At 33.2% G+C, this 27903-nt stretch overlaps 1 protein-coding gene and 1 long non-coding RNA gene across 4 annotated transcripts in view; one reads left to right on the forward strand and one right to left on the reverse strand.

Annotated features, from left to right (window-relative positions):
- CALCRL (calcitonin receptor like receptor) overlaps positions 1-14790 on the reverse strand; it is a 105384-nt gene extending 90594 nt beyond the window's left edge. For both annotated transcript variants that reach the window (XM_011285419.3, XM_011285418.3), the window contains exon 1: positions 14580-14790. The gene's annotated coding sequence lies outside the window, so the exon portion shown is untranslated. The remainder of the gene's footprint in view (positions 1-14579) is intronic.
- Positions 14791-14997: 207 nt separating this feature from the next.
- The window catches only part of LOC123379208, a 51027-nt gene continuing 38121 nt past the window's right edge, over positions 14998-27903 (forward strand). For both annotated transcript variants that reach the window (XR_006583414.1, XR_006583413.1), the window contains exons 1-2: positions 14998-21337; positions 24383-24507. This is a non-coding gene — a long non-coding RNA (uncharacterized LOC123379208). The remainder of the gene's footprint in view (positions 21338-24382; positions 24508-27903) is intronic.

Consider the following 27903-nt stretch of genomic DNA (forward strand, 5'->3'; position numbering starts at 1 on the left):
GAAGTGTTAATAACATTTGTTTTGGACAACATCATGAACTACAAAACTGATTTAAGATTCCTTTATGCTTAGGCTCACAATGTATGTCTCTGGTGTTACTATCAATCTCCTGGAATAGAGATACTTAACACAGTCAAGGTGATCTAGCAGATAGACAAGATTAACAATTACTAAAATATATATGAATATTAAGATATATATTCAAATCCACTATGCAGTGGAGAGCAAATTATAATATTTAGTGAAACTATTTTAAATCGACAGCAACTTTTTACATCAGGCAATTAGTCAAACCTCAAAACAGCCTTTTTCATCTTAAAGGTAGCATTATTAGAAAAGGCTTTCAACAATATGTGGTGTCTGCTGAATCTAGATGAGAAAGAACAAATATTTTGGCCCTGCTTCTTTCTGAATAAGACTACTGGGGGGAAAAAAAAAGACTACTGGGAATATCTATTTGTCATTGTAAGGACAGATACTAGCTTGAAAACGTATGATGTATGTCTGCTCACTGTAAGAAATTAGTCATTTGCACACTCTGGTTTTTGAAAGTATTTATTTATTTATTAACAATTTATTTTTATTTTGTCTACACCCAACTTGGTCTCAAACTTATAACCCTGAGATCAAGAGCCACATTCTCTACCAACTGGGCCAGTCAGGCTGCCCTGTACTCTAGTGCAAAGTACTTGAATTTAAAATTCTGTCAGGGCTTTTATTGATATAAAGTTTATTTTTAAATGCCTTTTCCACCCTTTCATCAAGCTCATCTAGATTAAAAATTGTCACTCTGTTGGTGACAATTTATTTTATTATTTTTATTATTTTATTATTTTATTATTATTTATTATTATTATTTTATTATTATTTTATTATTATTATTTTATTATTTTTAATTTTGTCTATTTTAAGCTACATGGGACAAAGAAAATGTGTTGCAGAATATTTGTTTGCTATGCTATCTATAAACATACCAGAAATAAATTGAATGCTGGCTAGTCCTTAAAAAATACAGTTTATTAAAGGGCATTGTTATCACTTACATTTTGTAATAAAAATTTTATTATAAGTACATTATTTGATAATGACCATATCCAACGGTGTCAGGAAGTTCAAAGAGTTAAAGCATAGGAAAGGATGGTTGAAAGGAGAAGCTATTTGACAATTTACTTTTATGTTTTGAGCAAGACTTCCTTTAAAATGGAGAGTTGTTGGGGCGCCTGGGTGGCGCAGTCGGTTAAGCGTCCGACTTCAGCCAGGTCACGATCTCACGGTCCGTGAGTTGGGGCCCCGCATCAGGCTCTGGGCTGATGGCTCGGAGCCTGGAGCCTGTTTCCGATTCTGTGTCTCCCTCTCTCTCTGCCCCTCCCCCGTTCATGCTCTGTCTCTCTCTGTCCCAAAAATAAATAAAAAACATTGAAAAAAAATTAAAAAAAATAAAATAAAATGGAGAGTTGTTTAATCCAAATAGTCTTGTTGCTTGTGGTTTAAAGTTCAGTCAGTGAATTATTAGATAATATGTTGAAATACAGTAAGATAACTACAACACATTTTATATACATATTTTCTCTGAATACTATGAGCATAATTTGAGAATCAGTCTTTCTCAAAGGAAAATTATCATTTTCATAGATGATATGAATATCTGGGCTCAGAAGAAAAAACCTAATTATGGTATTTCTAGGTGAATGAATGACTAGCCCTCAGTTTTAAAAGAAAATAAAATTTACTATGTGAATCTCAACACATGGAGAATCTACATTAGAAAAACAAGTGTTGTTATAATTTGTGAGTCGAGTCAATTCAGAAGATGTATTTTGTGAAAATCCATCATGATGCTCTCAAACAAATCATGTCTTAATTTAATGATAAGTATGTATTTCACGTTATAAAATAGTCCTTTGGTTTTACATTTAGAAAATTTCAAAAACTATACAGTGATGAAAGGGCATTGACAGTTGGCATTCTTTTTAGAATTATCTCTAAATATTTATAAATCAACACTTAAAAGCTTGATAAATTGTGAATTTTCAAGTGCATAACTCATCACTTATCAAACGGGGTATAGTTTTTGTAAATTAAACAGAATTTCTATTTTGCCATATGTATTTTTTTAAAAGATTGATTTGCTTTTCTCTAAATTCCACTGCTGCGTTTTTTTCTCCTTCTATAGACATTTGAGTGTTATTGTCCAGAAAGGCAATAAGTAATGGAGTAAGACTTTTGTTGGGAGGCAACAGTTGGCAGGTCTGCCAGTTTCAACAAGAAATTCTGCCAAATTCAGCCATTGTTTGGCCATTTGGGGAAATGCTTCAACATTTTGTGCTAAAATACCAAGCAACCTTCTCATTTACCCTAGTTTGAAAGGTCACTCCTTGGAATTCAGTGAAACCTGAACACTAACTACGTTACAGAAAAGCATCTTTACTAATTTATTTCCCTTTACAAAGGCAGTGGAGGAATAAATATTAGGTTGACCTAAGAATAACAAAATGATAATTAGTTTCTGAGTATTTTCTCTTTGGCCATGGGTCATGTTTACAACACCTTCAAAATTTCAGCTCTAGAATCTATTGGATACTGCAGACAAAATCATGTAGAGTCTCTCTAGTTTTCCGTGGAGACTGATACAAAGAAACATATTCATTCATTAATCATTTGTTAAGAAATTTTTAAGCACCTACTTTGTATAGGCACTTACCTAGGTGCTTAGGATATATTAGTGGGGGAAAAAAAGCAAGAAGAAGTGCTTGTACTTGTAGAGCTTAGAGATAATGGACAGAAAATGGACAATAACACAGAAAATATGTAAATTGTAGTTGATGATTTGTTGCAATGTGATTGGTGTTCTAGGAAAAAGCTAGGACAAACAAAAATAAATGACAATGAGCAAAAGGGTTATGGTCGTGTAGGTGTAGCTGTGTTTAAATAGGTTAGGTTCCAGAAAAAAGTTTGTATCTGAGCAAAGGCTATAGGGAAGTTTGTATCTGGCAAAGGCCAGCAATGGATTTCTGAGAAAAGAGCATTCTATGTTCTTTAAAAGAAATGCACAGATAATTTTTAATCTTGTTTCAGATAATGTGCTTGCATTCCTTTAATTTTATGCCAGTTGATATCAGAATTTACTTCTTTAATAAGAAATAAATTTGCCTGGAGATGAAGAAAGAAGAAATACTAAAGCCTGGAATCCAGGAACTATAGGCCCACCAGTAATAAAGATTAACATTTTATTATTTATTTATTCATTTTGTTTTTATTCAGGTGCTGTAATGATGAGTATGTGATGAAGAGTAAAGGAGATATAATAAACTTAAAAAGTTACTTAGTTCATTCAAATGAGTACTCTTTCATTAATTGCTATTATAATCTTGTATCAATAAATATGATGCACAACGATCTTTGTTGTTTACTACAAATTTAATTCTAAAGAATTATTCAAGTTGGATTTGATAGGAAAGACAGAAAATCTCACATATTATATTTACAGGTTGTGTCCCTTCCATGATTATAAAACTATGCAGTTATAACTGGGAACAAAAACATAGGCCAGAATGGAGAACTATCCTTGAAGTCTACATGATTTTGAGTAATTAGGAATGGAATGTTGTCTAAATGTAGAAATCTAACTTTTTTTCTTTAAAGCAGATGCTATTTCAAGACCTACATTGTGGTTATACTTAATGAAACCCTCTGAAGACACAATGAGCTAGAATCTCCTATTTCTAAGTTCGAAACCCATTAACTAGATTTATTTAGCTTATTCAGGACTCTAGCTTCAGAAGCGCTATGTAACATGAAAAGTTTTGAACATGTAGTCCTTAATGGTAAGGATGATACTAGAAGTGATATAGTTGAGACTTTGTAACCTTAAATATGTAGTCTTTTATGACACTTGAGAATTTAGTGAATAATCAGATTTCAGAGTTAATCTGAAAAATCACATAATTAGTGGGTTTTTAAAGGGTGTTTGAGTTCTACAATGACTCAAACATAAACTCTTTGTTAACTTTGGTGTATTTATTTTGAAGGAAGTAGGCTGGAATCTGGTTCATTAAGTATGGACATGTATTAATTTTATGATCAAAAAGACTCAGTAAGTGTTTTCTAATAATTTTGAACTGATAACATGGAACACAGCACAGGAAATCCTTTTGGAAAATGTATAATTAAGGAAGTTAACTCATGTGATGAATTCAATTAATAAAAATATTAAACAATATTTAAGAAAATCATTTTATGGACTTTACCCCTGTCAGTTTGTTCTAGACTTTAACGCTTGCTCATATCTCATTTGAAGCCCTTCCTGTTCAAATTAATGAAACCAATCATGCTTCAAAGCTTTATTCTTAAGAATATCTTTCTTTAACCACATTCTTTCTCTCTTAAAAGTAAACAATTTCTGATACCCAACCATGATATCTGTAATTGATTTAGATGCAAGGAAATCTTTCTGTTAAAGTATGAAAGTTCCAAATTACATCAGAAGCAGTTGAAAATAAGAGATTTCAGAATATATTAGCCAAAGCACATACAATTGTGAGCTAAGTAGAATCCGTTAGACTGTTTTTTACTTCAGGTTTTTTTTTTAATGTTTCATCTGTAATCCAAGGTTTCCCAAATATAATAAATATGTACAGAAAATATCAGATTTATCAAGATTTGTCACTTTACAAAACATTCTAGCTCAGGCATTCAGTCCTGATCTTATGACAAGATGAAAAGTAGAGTGGTGGCCAGCAGTATAGATGAAGAGTTCATAGTTTAATCGGCACTGTTACACAGCACTGAGGTGGAGCTGATGTTGTCCAGAGCAGGGGTGCTGTCTTGCTTACCTTTAACATCTAGCATTGGGCCTGGCACGTTGTGAGTGTTTGCTAAACTGAGGATCATTCTGTTTAACCCTAGCACTCCTTAATAGCAAGAAGTCATATAACTTAAAATACAACTGTTCTCTGACAGTATTAAATTCTGATATGAACGGAAAGTTCCCCAGATAAAATATACTGCAAAGAGAACAGACTTTAATTTCATAAAAGGATGAGCAATCTTGGAAGGTCTTATGTGAACCATATAGGGGAAAAACATGCTACCGTTGTGGCAGGAGGGGGTGGAATGTAGAAAACTTATATCCTTTTAGTCTCCCTCATTTATAATATAATTGCTTTAATATTTCTTCTACCTACATTTAGAACCAAATAAAAAAAAAAAAAAAAAAAAAAAAAAGAACCAAATCAGATTCTTCCCCCTTCCAAAAGAACAAACAAAAAGCCCTGAGTAACTGGAGAATTTCTATCTTGCTCATAGTTGGGTGACTTAACATTTTTAAGACATTACTAATTTTTGATTCAACTAATAAATTCATTGTAATTCCAACTATCATTCCAGGAGAAAGTTTGAAGAGTTTCCAAAATTTGAAAACCTAAATAATTTTTGGGAAAAAAGAGCAAATATGGATTGAATGCCCTTAACTTCTTGCAATGTTTAATTGTATGTGTTAACTTGGCCAGGCTATGGTGGCCAGTTGTTGGATCAAAAATTAGCCTTTATGTTTCTGTAAAGTTATTTTGTAGATGTGATTGACATTTACCATCAATTGACTTTAAATAAAGGAGATTATCTAGATAATGTTTATGGGTCACATCCAATTGCTTGAAGGCTAAATAGCAAACATGAGGTTTTCTGAAGAAGAACGAATTCTTCAAAATCTTTGTTTTTCAAGCAACTCTTGACTACTGGAGCCTAGAGAGTAACTACTGGGCATTTGGTTTAGAGGAAGGTGAGGGTTAAGCAAGTATAGATGAAGGAACATAGTGGAAGGAAATGCATACAGAATGAAAGATAGGAAATTACCAATTGCAAATTCTACCTACTGTGTACAGGCTTATCTCATTTTATTGTGCTTCATTTTCTTTTGCTTCTCAGATATTGCATTTTTATAAATTGATGGTTTGTGGTAACATTGCATGTACCAAGCTTATCAGTACCATTTGTCCAACAGCATTTGCTAACTTCCTGTCTCCTTGTCACATTTTGGTAATTCAATATTTCAAATGTTTTCATTATTATTATTATATTGTTATGGTGATCTGGGATCAGTGTTCTTTCCTATTACCAATAGTAAGTGTTTTGTGCACCACTGACCATGTTCATACAAAATGATGAACTTAATAAGTGTGTGTATTCTCTCTGCTCCCCCTTCTCTCTCCCTTTCCATGGGCCTTCCTATTCCATGAGATATAACTATATTGAAATTAGGCCAATTAATAATCCTACAGTGGCCTCTAGGTGTTCAAATGAAAGGAAAAGTCACAAGTCTCTCACTTTAAATCAAAAGCTAGAATTGATTAAACTTAGGAAGATATGTTGAAAGCTGAGATAGGTCAAAAGCCAGGTTTCTTGCATCAGTTAGCCAAGTTGTAGATGCAAAGGAAAAGTTCCTGAAAGAAATTAAAAATGCTACTCCAGGGTACACACAAAGAGTGAGAAAGCTAGAGAGTCTTATTGGTGATGTGGAAAAAGTTTTAGTGGTCTGGACAGAAGATCAAACGAGCCACAACATTCCCTTAAGCCAAAGCCTAATCCAGAGCAAGATCCTAACTCTCTTCAATTGTATAATGGCTGCGAGAGGAGAAGAAGCTGAATAAGAAGTTTCAAACTAGTAGAGGTTGGTTCATGTGGTTTAAGGAAAGAAGCCATCTCTGTAATATAAAAGTGCAAGGTGAAGCAGCAACTGCTGATACAGAAACTGCATCAAATTATCTAGAAAATCTAGCTAAGATAATTAATGAAGGTGGTTACATGGAACAACAGATTATAAATGTAGACAAAACAGCCTCCTACAGGTAGATGTCATCTAGGACTTTCATAGCTAGAGAGGAAAAGTCAATGCCTGGCTTCAAAGCTTCAAAGAACAGACTGACTCTCTAGTTAAGGGCTAAGGCAACTGATGACTTTAAGTTGAAGCCAATGTTCGTTTACCATTCCAAAAAGGCCTAGAGCCCTTAAGAATTATACTAAATCTACTGTGTCTGAGCTCTATAAAATAGAACAATAAAACTCGGATGATGGCACATCTGTTTACAACATCATTTACTGAATTTTTTAAGCCTACTGTTGAGAACTACTACTCAGAAAAAAATGATTCCTTTCTAAATGTTACTGCTCACTAACGATGCATCTGGTCACCCAAGACCTCTGATGGAGATGTACAATGAGATTAATATTGTTCTCATGCCTGTTAAGACAGCATCTATTCTGCAGCCCATGGATGAAGGAGTATTTTCAAGTCTCATTATTTAAGAAATACATTCCCTAAAGCTACAGCTGCCATGGATAGTGATTCCTCTGATGGATCTAGGCAAAGCAAACCAAAACCTTCTGGAAAGGATTCACCATTGTAGATGTCTTTTTTTTTTTTTTTTAATTTTTTTTCCAACGTTTTTATTTATTTTTGGGACAGAGAGAGACAGAGCATGAACGGGGGAGGGGCAGAGAGAGAGGGAGACACAGAATCGGAAACAGGCTCCAGGCTCCGAGCCATCAGCCCAGAGCCTGACGCGGGCTCGAACTCACGGACCGCGAGATCATGACCTGGCTGAAGTCGGACGCTTAACCGACTGCGCCACCCAGGCGCCCCATTGTAGATGTCTTTAAGAGCATTCATGATTCATGGGAAGAGGTCAAAATATCAACATTCACAGGAGTTTGGGAGAAGTTGATTCCAACCCTCAAGGATGACTTTGAGGGAGTCAAGACTTCAGTGGAGGAGTGACTGCAGATGTAGTAGAAATAGCAAGAGGATTAGAAGTAGAGACTGAGAATGTGATGGAATTGCTCTAATCTTATAAAACTTTAACAGATGAGCTTTTTGTGGATGAACAAAGAAAGTGGTTTCTTGAAATGGAATCTATTCTTGATGAAGATGCTGTGAAGATGTTGAAATGACAACAAAGGATTTAGAATAGCACATAAACTTAACTGATAAAGCAGCTGCAGGGTTTGAGAGTTGACTCCAATTTTGAAAGAAGTTCTACTATAGTACAATGCTATCAAACAGTATCTCATGCTACAGAGAAATCATTCGTCAGTCAGTGGATGCAGCAAACTTCATTGACTTATTTTAAGAAATTGCCACAGTCACTCAACCTTCAGCAACCACCACCCTGATGAGTCAGCAGCCATCATCATCAAAGCAAGACCCTCCAGCAGCAGAAAGATTATAACTCATTCAAGCCTCCAGATGATGTTTAGTATATTTTAGCAGTAAATTATTTTTTAATTAAGGTATATGTGTTGTTTTTAAACATAATGCTATTGCACTATACTGTTTCCATAACTTTTACATGTACTGGGAAACCAAAAGATTTGTTTGCCTTCCTTTATTAATTGTGATATTCACTTTATTGAGATAAACTAGAACAAAACTCACAATATATCTGCACTTAAAACCTAAGGTTCTAGGAACAGCATCCATTCACACTAGGGGTGACTAGAGACCAGCAACCAATTGGAAAGGGAAGCAGAGTGATTAAGAGCATGAGCTCTGGAGCCTGATTGCCAGGATTCAGTTCCTGGTACCTCCACTTGAATAGTGATGTGATCTTGGGCACATTACTTAAAAGTTCTCTTGTTTTTGATGTTTCTTATCTGCAAATACTAATACTAATACTAATACTAATACTAATACTAATACTAATAATGATAATAGTATGTCTTGGGGCTTTGGGGAAGGCTAAATGAGTTTATATATGAGTAACTAACAATATATATATATACATGGCACAGAGCAAGTCCTCAAAGAAATTAACTAAATAATCTCAACAGAGCAAGCCATCCTTTAAAAAGGGGTTCTCTTGTATAAGTGCAGTATGGAAAAATTCACCCACTGCTGACATTGGGAGAGAGTACTGCAGCAGAGAAGGCTGACACTCCTATTTGAGGCAAAATAATAATAATAATAACAACAACAATAATAATAAATGATTTTATTTATCCCTCAGGGATATTAAGATATGTGCATTCAATAATGTATCTTCATCTAATAATGTCAAGGACCAGAGAATTAAGCTGACAATAAATATATACATTTACGAAAATAAACCTGACAAGTTCCAAGATATTTTAGTTAGTTAACTGGGAGTTTAATGAAATTATGTTTAACAGATTTCAAATGTAGCAATGTCCTAACTGTATATGACATGAATACTGTCTGAAGTATACTCCATTCCAGGCAGTTGCTTCAAACAGTGATTATACCTACATTTCTAAAATACAAATGCATAGGTTATATTTTTTGCCTTAGCTAAAAAAGTATATTGGCACATTTTAAGAAAGATTTAAAATAAAAAAAATTCATTGAAAATAAATTTTCAAAGACATATGTAGACTGATTAATAAAACATTTAAACATGGAAGTCTAATATTAGGTTTCCATTACCTAAGTGAAATCAAGTCTGCTCTTTTGCCTCACATTTGAAAACAACTAGAGTTAAAAAAAAAACAAGAAAATAAAACAGAAAAACACATTTTGTACTGATGACATCTTTTCCCATAGCTTTAATCCTCCTTATTTTCAGTTATAACATAATTTATTCTTCTCTAGTACTTACCAAAGTTCCCATTTTCCCTTCATATTATCCTTGGAAAGGAAGCAAAATTGAGGTTTATGCACAAAATATCTAAACATCTTGGTCTCATGTTAATCAATGGATATGGATTCAATTAATATTCATTTGTAGAATTTATGAAATTGATACTTGGATATAAAACAAATTTATTTTAGTTTTGATTGATAAAACACCCGTGTGCTCCCGAATATGCTAATAGACCTCTATGTGACTAATCTGTGAGGAGAAGCAGCACTCTTATAAACCACATAGTTGCCATTTCACTGTATCACTGTTATTTAATAGGCCAAATGACATGTTCAGGAGTCACCATGGTTTTATGGAAACCTGGTTGGGCTCAGATTAACCTAAACCTGAATTGGGAAATAATGACAGATTTATATAAAAGTTTATACCATATTAACATCTTTTAATTAAAAAATATATTCGCATGTTAAGGGGAATACGATGTCTCTGAAAATTTGACTGTATCCAACCACCTCAGTAAAGCATTGAGCTATAGTATAGCCTTGATACCATAGAGATAGGTTGGTTATTTATTTATTTATTTATTTATTTATTTACTTATTTATGTCTGTGTTGGGTTGAGTTTTCTGCCCTTTTGATACCAAGGTAAAAAATATATATATATTTAATTAAAAGCGTGAAGTAATAAAAAAAAGTCTTACATTTTAAAAACGAATACACTCTTTTGACCATTTTGCAAATGATACTGTCATTTGCAAATGATACTGCATAATACTGTCTCTTCTAGGTAAACAAACTAATTTAAAGGTAAAAAAAAGGAGGAAACAGGTTCTAGGAAAATATTTGCAATTTATCATCTGATAATTAGTACTAATAATCTAATAAACATAGACTCTAACTCAGTTCACAGTAAGTGATTCTACTTTATTTTTAAATAATAATAAGACTTTTATTGTTTTGTTAAAAATTAAATTCATGTCTTCAATTTTTGGTAAAATAATTGAAGTAAAAACAATTAGATTTAAGATTACACAAATACTGGAAAATACAGATTATTTTATTAATCTGATTTAATGAACAATATTATAATACTAATTAGACATGAAAAAATAATAATCTAGATTTATTGAAGACTTTCCTGTTTAAACGAAATGGCAATATAATGTATGAAAATATATTTCCAGTTATTTAAATAGGTTTGTTGACTTAATTATCATATATCTAATTATATGTTCTTCCTAAATCACACTAGCTCAGTATTTACATTTCAAACTGTACAATTAAATGCAGTCCACCTTTTACTTCTTCGATTTTATACTAATTAAGACTATACATCTTCCAAGTTATGAACCAAATTACAGGGAGGTAAATCAAAGTTAAGGTGAATCAAAATTAAAGTGAAAATCATCCAGATACTTTTTATTCTTAAGGTTGTATTTTATTTTATTTTATTTTATTTTATTTTATTTTATTTTATTTTATTTTTGAGAGAGAAAGAGTGCAGTAGGGGCAGATAAAAAGGGAGAGAGAAAATCCCAAGCAGGCTCCGTTTTGTCAGCACAGAGCCCCATGCGGTGCTCATTCTGATGACTGTGAGATCATGACCTGAGCTGAAATCAAGAGTCAGTTGTTTAACTGCCTGACCCCGCCCCCAGGAGTCCCAAGATACTTTGAGGTGTGTAACTGCTATTGATGAAGGAATTTGGATAGGAATGATTGTTTATGTGAATAAATGGGGAAATGAATGAAATATCTTGTTGGTATGTAACCCTGATCTTGTGTTTCTGGTACATTCTTATTTTCCATAACTTCATCAAAACATTTTCTTATATTAAATGAGCAGATTTTTTGAAATAATTTAATAGTGCAGCAGGGTAGAAGTACTTTGGTAGAAAAAGAGAGCTTTCCTAAGAAATTATAAATGTTTATGGTTCACGCGTGGGCTTTAAACCCAGATACAGACAAATGGTTTATATAGCTGGGTACTGGCTTTTCATATTAAGTGTATTCTCTGATAGTCTGATTGAGTCAAGAACACAGAGGTGTTACAAATTTGACTCTGAGTGTCTTTCATTAACACCATCGCAATGATATAACTTATGTTTTGGGGTTAATAGCATCTCTGAATACGAAACAAAGATAAGATAGAGAATAAAGCCAATGACTTCAAATAATGTCCTTTGAATATATTTGTGTTTTGAAAAGTTGGTATCGTAATCATGATATCTCTAAAACAGAATTATTTTTTCAAGCTGTGTTCAAAATCATACATAGAGTATAAAATCAGTTTTGTTTCATGAATGTATATTTTGATCCTTTAATTTTTTTTGTTAATTTTTATATAAATATCTGTAAGATAATTCTTAAAAATTAAGGTACTATCAAATTTTAACCATGGAGAGAAAAGTTGAAAGCAACATAGTGTTATAGATGTTACAAAAATGATGCAAGTTAGAAATATATACTAATACTATTAACAGAAGTTTGATTAATTTTATGAGTGTATCAAATAATTTATCCACATTAGCATAAAGCATATAATCATCTTTTTTGTCTTAATATTATTTTGAATTTCTTACTGAAATAAATTTGGTGTGTACAAAATAATGGTAAATATGTACGATGAATGTGAAGATTCTCATAAATATGCTAGGGTGTTGATTCCATTTAAACGTATCCTAGGCATCACCAGTAGGTAAAGTATATACACGGTGGTCATTCATTTAACATCATTTTTAAAACTACAGAATCAATTCTAATTTCTTTTTTATTTTCCTATTTTCCCAATCTTTTTTTCAAATTGAATGAGTAGTTTTATATATTCTAACATTTTTACATAGTTTAATAAAACAGTATTTTGGAATGTGCTAATATATATTAGGGGGGGAAAGACCTTGTAGTGGTAACCAAAAGCATATCTCTTAAAGATAACTGAATATTGTAGGTAAAACAGACTTTAACTCACATTATTCTTACAATTTCTCAACCCTATGTTTCATTTTCCATATCTATAACTGGCCTTAGACTCTGCATTGCTTTTACGATCCCATAGCATCTAAAAAAATAAGTGAATTCTTTATGGCTGAAAGCATGCATTGATTCTCTGATACTCTCTTATCATTAAAGAAAACAAACTTTAGAATATAATAATATGAGTTCTTATTTCAAATGTTCAATTATTTTCTCAAATAATAAGTCTTTGCCTAATGACCTTCAAAATTCGTTACCTAGTGTTTCTCAACAGTATTTTCTGAAAATAAAAATTATAAACCACACTATTACTACAGTTAACAAAAATTTAATTGTTATGGAAGAAAATTATGGGTTTTTGGTTAGCAATTAAGTAAAAATTAGATATGTGTGGGGAGTGCCTTATTAAAAATATTATATTAATATAATATCTTCTTCTAAGAAAATAATATAAATTAAAAATAATGCTATTTTAATTTTTATTACTAACCCATGGCATTGGTTAGGCATTTAATGTGTTCTTTTCATTTCCTTCCCTAATTACCTAATGGCTATTTACAAAGTCACATTCTAAAAACACTTTTTCTAATTCTACGCATGTGTCAGGGCATTCAAAACAATTAATGGTTGAAAGGCGATAGGAAATCAGCCACAATATTTTTGAGAATCACAAAATAAAAGGTTTAATTGAAGTTTCCATTATTTGGAGAAATTTGTGGAAAAATTGAGCAGAAAATTATGAGGGAGTTACTCAGAATAAGTTTGTTGTACACTGTTAATGTGCCATTATGGGTGATTAAGTACAGGATTTCTCCACTGAAGGACATTCTGCACAGTATAATTACATAGGTAAGAAAGAATATAGACACAGATAAATTATGTCAATCAATATAATTTGAACCCAAATCTGACACTTAATTTTTATATAAGTAAATTATATCAATCAATATAATTTGAACCCAAATCTGACATCTAATTTTTCTTAGTAACAAATTTGTGACATCTCTATACCAACACTTGAGTAGACAATTGTTTCTTAATAGTCCTGGACAGTCTGTACTGGTGAAAGAAGCATTAACAGATGTTTCATCTCAACATTACTGTAAGTTTTTTTCTGGAAATTCTTTTTTAAAAAATACACACTTTAAATTCTCTATTTAATAATCTGCTATACTTATTTGGGAAAACTTTGTCACTTTTCTTTATTCACAGTTATCTCTATTTCACGCCGTCCCCCCAAAAGCTTGCAGAGAGATACCAGAGAAATTGAAGCAATGCATTGTTAGCTAAAGTGTTGTAAAATTATACTTAATGTGGAATTAACATTTTCTTATTCCTAGCTGGGATTTTTTTTTTCTTTTATAGCCCACCCCCTGATCAGATACAGCGGAAACAATTCAGGGTTAGTAAGAGAGAGACTTAAGCACATCTGGCCACAATGAACAGTGAAAATTCTATTAGTTCAATAACTAGAGATATATGTGCAAATAAAAGGCAAATAGAAGACACATACAATAATAATTCCAAAGTGATTACTTTTCTTTTTAATTCTCCATTTTGTTCAATTTTGCAGAGACTCCAAGACCCCATAAGTAGTTATTCTTCTCCCCCCCACCCCTTCTCAGAGTACTAACTGTATGAAAAGTTTAAAGACCCTTCCTGGGGGGAAAATGTTTTCCAGCTGTCAAAATTTAAGCTTAGCTAATAGTAGAGCTAATTTTAAAAGGCATTGTTCCCTGATTAAGTATTTGTTTAGAAGTATGCTTTTTAATCCATTTAGATTTTTATTACTTGCTAAATTTATCTTCTAGAATATCACTGTACATAATAACATCTAGTAGTAATAGATTTTGTATACATTTGGGAGTAATACACTGTAGTTTCTTTAAAATGTGAAATAAATGAGAATATGTTTCAATATTATTTCAATGTCACTAAATTCACAGTAGGAACATTGCCAAACTAAATGAGAATACTATTCAGAATACATATATTTATTCTGAATAGTGTACTTACCCAGCACAGCTTCTAAGGAAATTCTTGGTGAAATATTCTTAGGATGGAATTTGATTTTCTGAGATTCCGCAGAAGAGATTTACCCCCAGGCAAGGTGGGGAAGAGTGAAAGCTTTGCAATGTAATCCTGCAGGCAGGGTCAGGTCCAGTGAACAGAGCCTGATGATCCTAAATCAGGAGGTGATACTCTCTGCTGGAGAGGGAGGGTTGTTCTGAGTGGATTGGAAGTGTTGTCACATTGTATGTGCTCAGCAGCAGAAGGGAAACATCAGAGCTTCCTGTTACATCACTCTGACCCCGCCTGCAGTTAGTGTTAGGTTACTTTCTTTCTCAAATAGCATACCCCAGGAAAGCAGCACTCCTTTCTTATTCTGAGACAAGAGCAAGAAGCAGCCTGAACAGACAGAGATCATATGCTGTATGAATACATTGTTAGCAGCCAAAGCTGGCTGCATTTCACCTTGACTGAGTTCTGTTAGAACTTGCCACACAGAGCAGCCTGTGATTTGAAGGAAATCTGAATATAATATTCTGTTCCAAAATTAAAGGAGTTAGGGAAGTGTGTGTGTGTGTGTGTGTGTGTGTGTGTGTGTGTGTGTGTGTGTATACTTTACAAAGCTTTGGGGAACTGTTTTATCTAACATGTCTTCTTCAAAAAGGAACACAAAAATAATACCTACATCCATCATAATTAACTCTGTGATCCAACTTTTGAGATCTAATAATCAGTTATTAACTGATCAGGTTTTCACAATTAAATGATGAAACTTTATTCTGTAGGTTTTTAAACCTTTTTTTTCTTTGCCCATGACATAACTATGTGCGTGTGTGTCATGAACAAAACCATTGTGTGTATACATGTTGTGTGTGTGTATATACACATATACATAGAATGGTTTTTCATTATATGTAAGTATATGTTTTAGGGAATAAACTTTTGAGAACATATAAATTTAAAATCATTGCACTTATTTTAAAATATTTAACTTGATTATGTTATCATCTATAAAATAAAATAATAATATATTACATTTATCCCTCAAAATAGCCATAACAAAAGTACAGATAATTTATAAACATAATGGTTATGTAAAATATGTAACATGCTTTAATTTTTTAGAAGTTTTCTATCAAAACATAATTTTATTCCAAATGTGTTTAATAAATCATTGGACATTATCAGGGAAGAAAATTTTAAATTTGAAATGCACTTGTCTTTTGATAATATGGTAAATGTGTGAGATATGACAATAATCATAATCACTGAAATATAAACAACACTGGGCATAGATTTCCTCATCTGTAAAATAGATGAATCAAATAATATCTAAAATCATTTATATCTCTAAGACTTTGAGTCAACAAATTATGTAACAATTAGAAATAGATAAGACACTACAATAATTATTCAATTCTTGGTAAATTTGAGATCAGAGGCACTGAAAACTTGGTAAATTCCTTCAATACAGGAACAAAATGAGATGCTCATACTTTCTATTGACTAATAAAGGAGGACAAGGCAACATTAGTTAAAGGGATACCATGTTTCCGAAGCAGTATGCTCCTGTTGACATTTTTATTACCTGGATCCATGGAAGAAACTTAGTCCACAATCTTTTATTTTAAGATCAATAGGATCAAGGTGAAAAAAAAATACATATAAAAATAGGTCACATACTAATCCCTGTTGGTTTATATTTAAAAGACCTGCAAGAAACTGAGTTATACCCATTTGGTCATTGAGAAAGAGAAATAACCAGAGAGTTAAATTGCCAGGTTATAGAATATTGTGTTTCCAGTTACAGTTTGGTTAGCTTTGCTTCAGGAGGCTGCTGAGATGTACTTCATTTTGAGCTATTTCCTTCAGCCTGTGAGAGGAGAAGTCAATGTTGCAGATTATGACTGGCTCCACTAAGAAGAGTTGTTTAATCAAAATACTGCTGTAGATATTTCCAGATGAAAGCTTTACTGAATTTTGCTATCGAGGCAGCACATTGCTTAGGAACCTCTAAGAAAGAAGTAGAAAACACTGGGATTAGACCCAGACACATGAAATTCCAGTCCTGGTTCTGACGCTCTCTAGTGTGACCCTGACAAAACTTTTTAGGTCTTGGTGTTCTCATCTTAAAATTCAGAAGAGAATAAAAAAATAGATTTTAGTATCTGAACGATCCTTGTCTATGTCTTCTCATCCTCCATGCTTTATATAATATCTGACCCCTGGAAAGAGATTAATATAACTTTTGAACTTCAGTTATGAAAAACTAAAACTTTTCCCAATAAGCGTGCAAAAGCATTAATACTGTTTTCAAAGATTTGTTTGTTTCATTTGTCCAACACTAGTAAAGTCTAGCGCATAAAAAAAAACCCTATGCTTTGAACTTATGTCTTAAGACTCTTATACCAATGCTCTTTCTCCTCAACATCAAGTGCTATACTAAATGGGAAGGCTAATAGAAGTTATAATATTTATATTTAAATGATTGGTCAGGCCATGGTTATAGTCCATGAAGACTCTAGGATAATTTTTATCAGTATTATCTACAAGACTTATTTAGAGGTAATAGGCAAATTGCACCCCACTTAAGAGTTGTCATTTTCTAAACTCCAGATGAAATAAATGGCATTGAGGACTTCCATGGAGGCATGGAGGCACAAGACAAAATATAGGTAATGCCAACTCTCAAGTACACACTGAAATATGATGAAAAATATTTAAGAAAATGCAGCAGAGCAAAATGAAAATGTTTCAATAATCAATGTAGCGATTCTTAGGCAATATGGTATTAATCAACACATTAATTCCATCTTATGTATTTCATATATATATATAAAGTAATCTTTTCCCATAACAGATTGAAGACACTTGCAAGCATTTAATAGTGAGCAAGCTTGTTTTTTGAACTAGAATGCTGTACCAGTTATGTTGAGGAGCTAAGGAAAAAATGGGATGTGTCCTACTCTCTAGTTGTTTAAATCACGGATGGACTAGCACATAGAGATTCAAGCACCAAATTCTCGGTAGTTAGCAACTAACGCTACAAACACAGAGTCTAGATATAACCACGCAGATACTGTCAATAGTGGTTTCTATAGAACTGGGGAATAATGTATAATTGAAGAATGACATATATAATGACAGTCATAGTTGTCTATTTCAGAGTCTTACACGCAGGCTTGTGCCTACATTTGGGGTCCCACGTAAGGCTCCCAAGTGCCATGGTCCCACAGTAATGAATACCAATTACCATGTGAAATGCACTTTGACTCATACCAGGGGAAGCTAACTCAAAATCTCTGGAATACTGTTTATATTCTTTTACTAAGGTAGCCAAATGAATAAAAAAATGTCGTTTGACAAATTTAGCTCTCTACCGGCTTAACTGACCACTTATTTTGAATTTGTGTAGTTACAGCCTTGGAGCATAGTTCTGCCATAAGAATAAACAGGACAAAACAAAACACTTTTACATAAAACCTATTACAGACAGACTACCTCTAGTGAGAATGCAAGAAAGATCTTTAAAAATGATTTCCATGATTGTGTTGTGAGTTAATAGGTTTCAGGTATTATGTTGTAAGTTAATAATTCCTATGTTCACAATTGTCTGCAAGCCATCACTTATACTCGGAGATAATTTATGCAGTCAACAAAATTATGCATACCATGCTTTATTAAAAATGTACCAACAATTTGAGAAGAAACACATAATTTTTATAATCTTTACATCAAAAAATTCTACTAAGGAAATAAGTTGACCTGACCTTTTATTATTTTACCTTGCAATTGCTTAGCAGATTTAAAGTTATTTCATTGCTAAATGAATTGCATTTAGTAAAAGGAACGAGATCCAATGACTAGGCCATTAAGAGTGAATATGCTGTTTTTTATTATTAAACCAAACAGCTGATTTTTAGTTCTAATTGTACACATAACTTACCATCTTCAAGGACATTATAATGTTATTGTTAAAATATCTCCCATGACTACAAATTTGAACAAGAGCAGAAAACTCTGAATTTTAAATGAGTAACATTACATCCATATATACATAAATAAAACTATTTTGTTAATCTATAGATAGTATTTCTTCTAGTATTTTATAATGTGTTTCCCCAAGAGAGTCAAATAACAAATCAAAAGCAATTGGCTAAAAGTCTGCCTATTCTTTTCATTATTCTTATTCATTATTCTTATTAAGTATTCTTGGATTTGGATCTCTCAAGAAAATCAATATTTTTTATAGATATTCATGATTGTTTGAGCCTCTCCTCTTCCAAAAGGAAGAATCCTTGCTAGAATAAAGAGCTGACACTGGCAAATGAGCTATGACATAGACTAATTCAAAATGAACATTTCAATATAACAAAATTATAAATTCTCACTTAAATGAGGGTACAAAATGACCTTTCCAAGAATGAACACCATTAATTATGGTGACATTATGCCTCAGTTTGCTAGGTTAGTCCCAGTTCATATTTCCACACTCAAAACTGTCATGATTTGAATGTAAAAGTATATATATGATCACCTTAGCCATACTTACGCATAGTGCACTGACAAGTGGTAGCATAAATATTGAGAGGAATTCCTTTGCAAACTTGAGTCTCCTTTCCCAGAAGAGTTTAAAATAGTTCTTCCTATTTCTAGGATAGTTTTAGTTGGCATTGAAAAAGATGCCCTTTTCGTCTCTAGATATGTATTTATTGTGAATTTTTGCTGAATTGCTTATTTGCAGAATGTCAATCTTGATTACAAAAATAAACTGTTTATTTAATTTTAAGCTTATGTGTGTTGACATAAGTAGCATAAGATTAAATGACCATGTCTTAAGTTCTAAAGATGCCAAATAGTATGAATGTTCTCCCACTACAGACTTTTTTATTCAGCTATTGTCATACTTATATAACTGGTAAAGTTACTAGTAATTTATATGTTTCTCTTCAATAATTTACTCATGTTTAACATCACTCTGTTGTATACAGTGAAAGTTTTTAAACATAAAGGAAGTGGAATTATATACAGTACATATATTAAAGAGTACTACAACGTATTTGCCTAAAAATTGTCAATACCTTTGAGAAACCAGCAGATATTTTACACTTAGCTTTGAGGAGTGAGGTATCTACAGTCTCATCCTGCCATCTAGTGTTAAGCAGTCTCACATTGTAAAAAGCTGCTTTCTAACGGAATAATGAAATTCTTTTTTTCTCTGACAAAAATCCCAACAACTAGGAAAGATCACTAAGAAAATATTCTGAAGCACTTAACTAGATTTACAGTGGGCAGATATTTACTGTAGACTATACAATTAAAGTATCAACTTATATATAGTGGAAAAAAGTACATCATAAAATATTTAGATACAAAGACAAAACAATAAATATATGTTAAAACATAATATAAGTAAAAAATGCAAATTAAAAAGACATACTATCTTTTGTCTTCCAATGAATGTATATATCAGGTGCATATATAATATATTTAAATATTGATTTAAATATACACAATGCTGAAGCCCATGGCTAGGCTAGAGGGGATTAACTCCTATGTATCTGACCAGGAATACAAATCAGATCTTCAAAAGCTCACAACAGAGTGACAGTGTCTCTGACATCTGACAAATGAAGCCCTCACCATATCCAAGCATGAAAGATATACATTCCACCACTGTATGTTAGAAAAAAATCAATTGCTAATTGGCTATAATCCTGTTCTGGCTTAATACAACTGACACTTGAGAGAGACATTATTTGGGGGCATAATTATTACCTCCAAGCTCTATCTCTATAAACATTTGTATCATAAGAAAGCAAGTTTCTGAACAATAACCATCCATAAAACACATATTAATTGATCATCTACCATATGCCAACATTTGGATAGATACCAGAAGTACAAAAATTGGTAATAGAGACATGATCCTTGATCTGAAAGAATTTACTTTCTATCCTCAGGTAGACATTTAGAAAAATATACTTATTTTTGCTTATATTGCTTAAACATTCAGATTCTAAAAAGCACTATGTTCAATGACTAAAACAGGTGAGCACTGAAGGGAGGATGGAGGGAGAACATATTTCCTATAGAAAAGCACTTTCTCTGAAGATAATAATTACTCTGGAACCTAGAAGGGGAGAAATATGAAGCATTCTATAGATTAGAAAGAAGTCTGAAGTAGGGCTTCCCAGATGAGAGCTTGAGAGGATTCAGATGCCACAGTAATTGCTGGAGGAATGCTCTTTAGACTTTAGGCAAAAGCAGTAAGGGAAGGAAGCAGATTTGGGGAAAAAAACAAACAAACATGAGGTGAGCAAACACGTGGTCTCAAGTAAACTCTGGATTTGGCCTAAACAATAGGGATAGGGCTCTGGAATGTAATCTGAATGACAAGTTGGCCTCCCTTGATGCAAGGGAATCCCTCTTTAGCAGGTCCTTGTTAGTCATTGTATGAGCCACTCTGGGAGTGGGAGTGCGAGTAGTGCTTTCAAGGGAAAGAACTACCATCAGCTGAGGACAGTTTGGAGAAGGATGCAGCTGAGGGCTATTAGCAGCTAATTCTCCCAACAACTGGGAGATGAGTTACCGGCTCAGTAAAAGAATGTGGGAGGGGGCACCAAAACAGAGTTTGCTTGAAGACTATTGCAAGTAAACAAAACCTGTCCAGGTGGTGCACCTAGAGTCTGGAGACCAGTGAGCAAGAAGGGAGTCCCACACGAATACATCAGGACATAAGTTGTAGGACCTTGTAGACTGTGGTAAGGAATTTGTATTTATTCTATTTGCTGGGTCAGGCAATCCCAATCAAGTTTTATGCTTTGTTCTGGTGCAGTTGGGTATGGCTGGGGTGGTGGGGCTGGGTGAGGAGGCAAGTCCAAAAAGTTTTCTTGTGAAACGTTTCCATGACTTTCTGAAAGGCTATTAATTGAAGTTAATGTCCATAGTGTTAACCATGGTTCCTCATATGTGGTATTCTTAAAATCCCCTTCTCATAGTATTTGTGGATATTCAGAAAATAAAAATACCACAATTGAAGGGCTCTCTTTTTTGGGGTTAATTGTAAAGCATAAAAACAAATTCAATAGTGAATTGTAGTAATTAGTATATTTCCAAGTACTTAACATCTAGTAGTGCTGCTGGGTCTCTGTTCTGTTTCAGGGGAAGTTGAGGACGAAAAACAATGTTGATAACCTGTCATTTTTGCAGAAATATGCTATATGCTTTAGATATTTTCTGTAACTCTGTGAGGATTTTATATTGACTCATCAGATGAGGGAATAGAATCTTAGTAAGTTTTTACAACTGGAAATTGGTAGAACTGGAACTTGAAACCTAAGTGGTTTAGTTTTTAAACCTGTCCTTCTTTACAACATTATTAGCAAAATATTTAACCTGGCAAACTACTTCAGATAGTTGTGGAAGAAAATTGTATGGAATATAAATCAAGTGATATTGGTTACCGGGGCTTCAGTTAGATAATTCCACATAGGAAAAAAAATGAGTATTAGCAAGAGAGGAAAGCAAAGCACAGTGTTTAGAAAATTTATCTGAAAGATTCCACACTAAGTTAGCTATTTTTCTGTTTCAATATATTCATATTCTGGTTTCTATCCAGATCATGCATTTTTCAATATTATTCATATATGAATGCTAGTGTAAGTTTTTGAACATTTGAGAGAATTACACAAGGAATAATGGTGGTCATTTAAAAAAAATAATGCTTGTTTATTTTTAAGAGAGACAGAGGATAAGCAGGGGAGGGGCAGAGAGAGAGGGAGACACAGAATCCTAAGAAGGTTCCTAGCTCTGAGCTGACAGCACAGAGCCCAACGCGGGGTTCAAACTCACGAACCATGAGATCATGACCTGAGCCAGTCGGACACTCAACTGACTGAGCCACCCAGGTGCTCCAATGGTGGTCATTTTTTAAACTCAAAATCTCGTAGAAACATGAGACATATTTAAAAATTGTAAGATAAGTTTTATGTAGGTTCAGTTGAGAAATAAAAAAAAAAAACATTCACTGATTTTACCGTTTTTACCCGTGTCCTAGAACTTTCCACATTAAAAAATATTTTAGCAACTCTTAGGCAATTATTTCAAAAACAAATTACTAAACGTTTTAAAAATTCTCAAATATATAATTTTTACATTTTTCTCAGTTAATCTTAAGAGCACTTACATCAATTCCATTTCTCATATTATAAAATTGTTATTTTAGTGAACATTTACCTAAAAGTTCCTACTTTAACTTTTATTGCTTGACTTATTTGAGTAATTGTTAGAGCTCAGAGACTATTCAAAATATTATATATTCAACATATCCTAGTACCAGTAGTTACCATTTTATTGAAGACTTACGAGGTAGCAAGCACTATGTTGAATACTTTACACATGTGCTCTTACATACCCTCATAATCATTTCACAATAGGGACACCAAGGCTTAACAATCTTGAATCCAAGTTGATTTGAATCCAAATCCTATGCTTTTCATTATTTTATTTGATTTGTTTTTTGTTTTCTCTTCCATAATTGAAAAATAGTTCTCATTTGTGTCTGACAGTTTATTGAAGCTGTGAGATATACTAAATTTTAAAGATTTTCTTCCTTCATTGATTGTATATGTGTGTAGTTTGTGAAGGAGAAAAAGAGAATATGCAGAGTTAAATTAAAAAATTTCCTAACCTATATTAGCTTACAATTCCAAAGACTTTCTCCTTGAACAGTAGCAGATACTTTGAGTAAAAAATGGTAATTGTTTATTTCTTCTCTGAAGTAGAAATTTCTTGGCAAGATGGATCATTTAAGTAGCTCATAACTGTTCACATTTAGAAACTCTGGAAACTTCCCTAGGGTGATTTGCAAAATTGCAGAACATTTGTTCAGAGTGGGGAATATGTTTAAAAAAATAGACTATTGGAAAGTAAAAATTCCTTTTTTTAAATTTTTTTCATGTTTATTTTTAAGAGAGAGAGACAGAACATGAGTAGGGGAGGGACAGAGAGTGAGAGAGAGACACAGAACCCGAGGCCGACTCTAGGCTCTGAGCTATCAGTACAAAACCTGACGCGGGGCTTGAACCTAAGAACCCGAGATCATGACATGACCTCAACTGACTGAGCCACCCAGGCACCCCTGAAAAGTAAAAATTCTTCAATTCTAAAATTCCAAAAATTGACAAAGAAGGAAGTAACAGTTTCCTCTGGCTTCTAACTTGAGAGCCCTTGCAACTTAAGTGTTCGGTATATTAGAATTATACTCTCTGTGAAAATACAGATTAAACATGGATTAAAACCCCAAAGATTTCGTAATTGATTTAGCTGATGTTATCGCATAAAGAGAAGCACAGCAAATGAAGAATAGCAAATCATCAATAATGCTGACAGGGATGAGTTAATTTTGGCTACAATTGGATTTGCTTAAAACAGAGTAAGTTTTATATCGAAATAAAAGATTTTGGTACTAGAGATAATTTATTTTCACTAAGTTTTGCTAGTACCTCTAAGAATGATTTCAAAAAGATTAAATACTTTAAAAATTATTTCAAAACTTTCCATGGGCTTGAAATGCCTTGATAACTTAGTGTAAATCAGAAGCACATGTATTATTTCTAGAATGCATATAATCTTGAGAGGGAAAAAAATTTAATGGTTCAGAATTTTTTTAAATCATAAGCAAAACTGCAATGTTAAGGCATTCAGAATCTCGCAAAGTGATTGGAATCTCTGTAATCAATTGGAAGCTTCTCATACAATCTTCTGATGTTTGGGAATTGGGCACTGAAAAAGAAAATCTGTTATAGATGTAGTCAATTTGGAAATGGCGAGCTGCATCAACATAGGTCAGCGTTGAAGAAATACAGGGGACCACTGAGAATGGACCACCTTATGCTAGAAGAGATGTGGTTATTACCAAGAGAAGAGCCAGGTCAGTGGTGATTTTTGTCTTTTTGATCACGAGGCATCTTAACACCTTTCGGCTTACTGTGTATTGGTGTTGAATGTTTTGAAATAGAGAACAGCTCCGTAAAATCCAAAAATACTAAAATTGGAAGAATTCTTATAGGTAGTCTAGTTCAGAACACTCATTTCAAATATGAGTAAATGTGGGCCTGAAAAAATTAGATGACCAAATCATCCACCAAGTAGTGTCTGTATTGGTACAAAAAACAGAATCTTAGTTCACATTCCAGAACTTTCCCCAAAGCCTCTGATGGAAGGCGAAAGCACTAAACACCTTTATTTTAATTTAATGTTTGTTTTTCAGGAAGCACTACAGGCACATAATTGAAAGATCAATTAGCATTATTAAAGCCTTTTAACAAGTAAACAGCTATTATCCTCTCTCAGACTTTCGCATCCAACTTTATTTTGGCTTCTTTCCATTCTTGCCATGGAGATGTACAATTCCACTTTATTTCAACTTCTCTGTGATTATTCCCCCACAAGCTTTTCTGTCCTTTAGGAATTTTCTCTTTATCACTAGTATTTGAAATTTCATGTGAGTATAGGGAGTGTGCTGGGCAGGTTTTCCTTTGTGGGTTACAGCACACCATTTCAATAAAGGAAACCTATGCTGTTCTATAAAATCTCTCTCCCCTCTCTTCCAGCTGTTCTATTTTTCTGGACCTTCTGTTACTTCAGGGTTGCTCCTCAATTGATTTCATAATTTTCTTATTTTTTTTATTATCCAATTTTCATTTTGTATATCTTTTTTTAAAAATTTTAATGTTTTTTATTTATGTATTTATTTGAGAAAGACAGTACAAACGGCTGAGGGGCAGAGAGAGAGGGGGGACAGAGGATCCAAGTGGACTCTGAGCTGACAGCAGTGAGCCTGGTGCGGGCCTGGGACTCATGAACTGCGAGATCATGACCTGAGCTGGAGTCAGATGCTCAACCAACAGAATCGCCCCGGTGCCCTTGTCTTTTTCTTTTTATAGGTTAGAGATTTTTATCACTCTTCTGTTTTTTAATTTATAAAATGCTTATGTATTTTAACATTTTTTCCCTTCATCATCTAATGTTCTTGTGTTCTTTCTCTGCAAATACTAAGGGCTACAATAAATAGAAGACTATTTAGTTCTTTTTATGTCCCTCAGTAACATATTTGAATTTTCTCTCAGGGGTTTTTTTTCTAAATTTTTTTTAATACATCCCATGGGATTTAATGTTAAATGCATTTAGGTTGTTCTTCTATTGTGGCTAGTACATTTTTTCTATTTTTCTATTTAGTGTACAAAAATGCTCTTGAGGCACCTGGGTGGCTCAGTCAGTTGAGCATCCAACTTCAGCTCAGGTCACAATCTCATGGTTTGTAAGTCAGTGCAGAGCCCGTTTTGGATCTTATGTCCCCCTTTCTCTCTGCCCTTCCCCCACTTGTGCTCTCTCGTTCTCTCTCTCTCTGTCAAAAAATAAATTAGGGGCACCTGGGTGGCTCGGTTGTTTGAGTGTCCAACTTCTGCTCAGGTCATTTCCTGGTTTGTGGGTTCGAGCCCGAATCAGGCTCACCGCTGTTGGGGCAGAGCCTGCTTCAGATCCTCTGTGCCCCTCTGTCTCTGCTCCTCCCCTACTTGCACTCTTTCTCTCAAAAATAAATAAAAACATTTAGAAAATAAAAACATTAAAAATTTTTTAAAAATTTTAAATGCTGTTGCTTTCATGTGTTGAAATGGCATGTAGCAATCTTGCTGTACTCATATTTCCATTTTTGGTTCTGCTGTATTTTCACTTATAACAAGCATATTATATGAAACTATGATGTAATATTTATACTTAGTTTCTGTTTCTTATCTTTTTGTTTCAGTATAAAATTAAGACTACCTGGATGTGTTGAATAGTAATGGTAATGGAGAGCATTTTGGTCCTATTCCTGAATTTAATGGGAATGTTTCTGAAATTTTACCACATACATATCATGTTCTAGGTTTTTGGTAGATCTGCTTCATTAGGAAGATCTCTGTTTTGCTCAAAGTTTTAAATCATGGAATGAGTGTTGAATTTTAGTCAAATGAACTTTATTTATTAAATAATAACTTGGTTATTTTTGTCTGAAAATACTTTTTATTACACTAATAATGACCAAATGTGAACTGTCTTTATATTCTTAACAAATCATCAATATTAGTGTTTTTTCCTTTTGCCTCAGATTCCAATATGGTTGTTACTGATCCTGTCTTTTTAATAACTTGGATATTTTCACCATGAATTGCTTTATTTTTTAAGAATGCTGTATTAAAAAATTATTTCTTAGTTACTGACTTCTTTTTAACATCCTCTCAAATTTTGTGCCTGTGGTCTCACTCTAGTCCCAACCCTAGCAGTCTGATCACAGATTTCAGATAGTGCTTATATCAGTTGGATATCTTGGAATGGACTTGTGAATCAAACCTGGTTAATCAGAAAGTCACAGTTCTCTACACATGATGTTGGGTCAGGGCTGGCCATAAAATATTTGGGTCAAAGAGTGTAGCCACGATTTTTTTTAATAAAAAAAAAATTAGAGCAATTTTATGTTCATAACAAAATTGAAGGAAAGGTCCAGAGTTTTTCCGTGTATACTCTACCATGACACATGCATGACCTCCCCGATTATCAACATCCCCCAGCAGAGTGGTATTTTTGTTATAGTTGAACCTCCGTTGACACATAAATCATCATCCGAAGTCCAATAGTTTACGTTGGCTCACTCCTGTTGCTGTACAACCTGTGGGTTTGGATAAATATATAATGATGTATTTCTATCATTGTGAGATATCATACAGAGTATTTTTACTGTTCTGAAAATCCTCTGTGCTCTGCCTATTCATCTTTCCTTTCCTACCTATCCCTGATCTTTTTACCTTAGTTTTACCTTTTCCAGAACACCATATATTTGGGGTCATAAACATATAGACTTTTTTCAGATTGGCTTCTTTCACTTAGTAATATTCATTAAAGTTCTTCCATATCTTTTCATGGTTTGGTAATTCATTTCTTTCTGACATTGAATAATATTCCATTGTCTAGATGTAACAGTTTATCCATTCATCTGCTCGAGGACATCTTGGTTTCTTCCAAGTTATGGCCATTATGAATCAAGTTGCTACAAATAGCTGTGTGCACACTCTTGTGTGGATAAACATTTTCAACTTCTTTGGGTAAATAGCAAGGAGAATGATTGCCAAGTGGTATAGTTAAGAGTATGTTTATTTTTGTAAGAAACTGCCAAATTGTTTTCCAAAGTGGCTGTACCATTTTGCATTCCTACCAGTAATAAATAAGAGTTGTTCTTGCTCTACCCACATCTTTCCTAGCATTTGGGGGCGTCTGTGTACTGATTTTG

This window comes from Felis catus, chromosome C1 (assembly GCF_018350175.1).
Source record: "Felis catus isolate Fca126 chromosome C1, F.catus_Fca126_mat1.0, whole genome shotgun sequence".
NCBI classification, from domain to species: Eukaryota; Metazoa; Chordata; class Mammalia; order Carnivora; family Felidae; genus Felis; species Felis catus.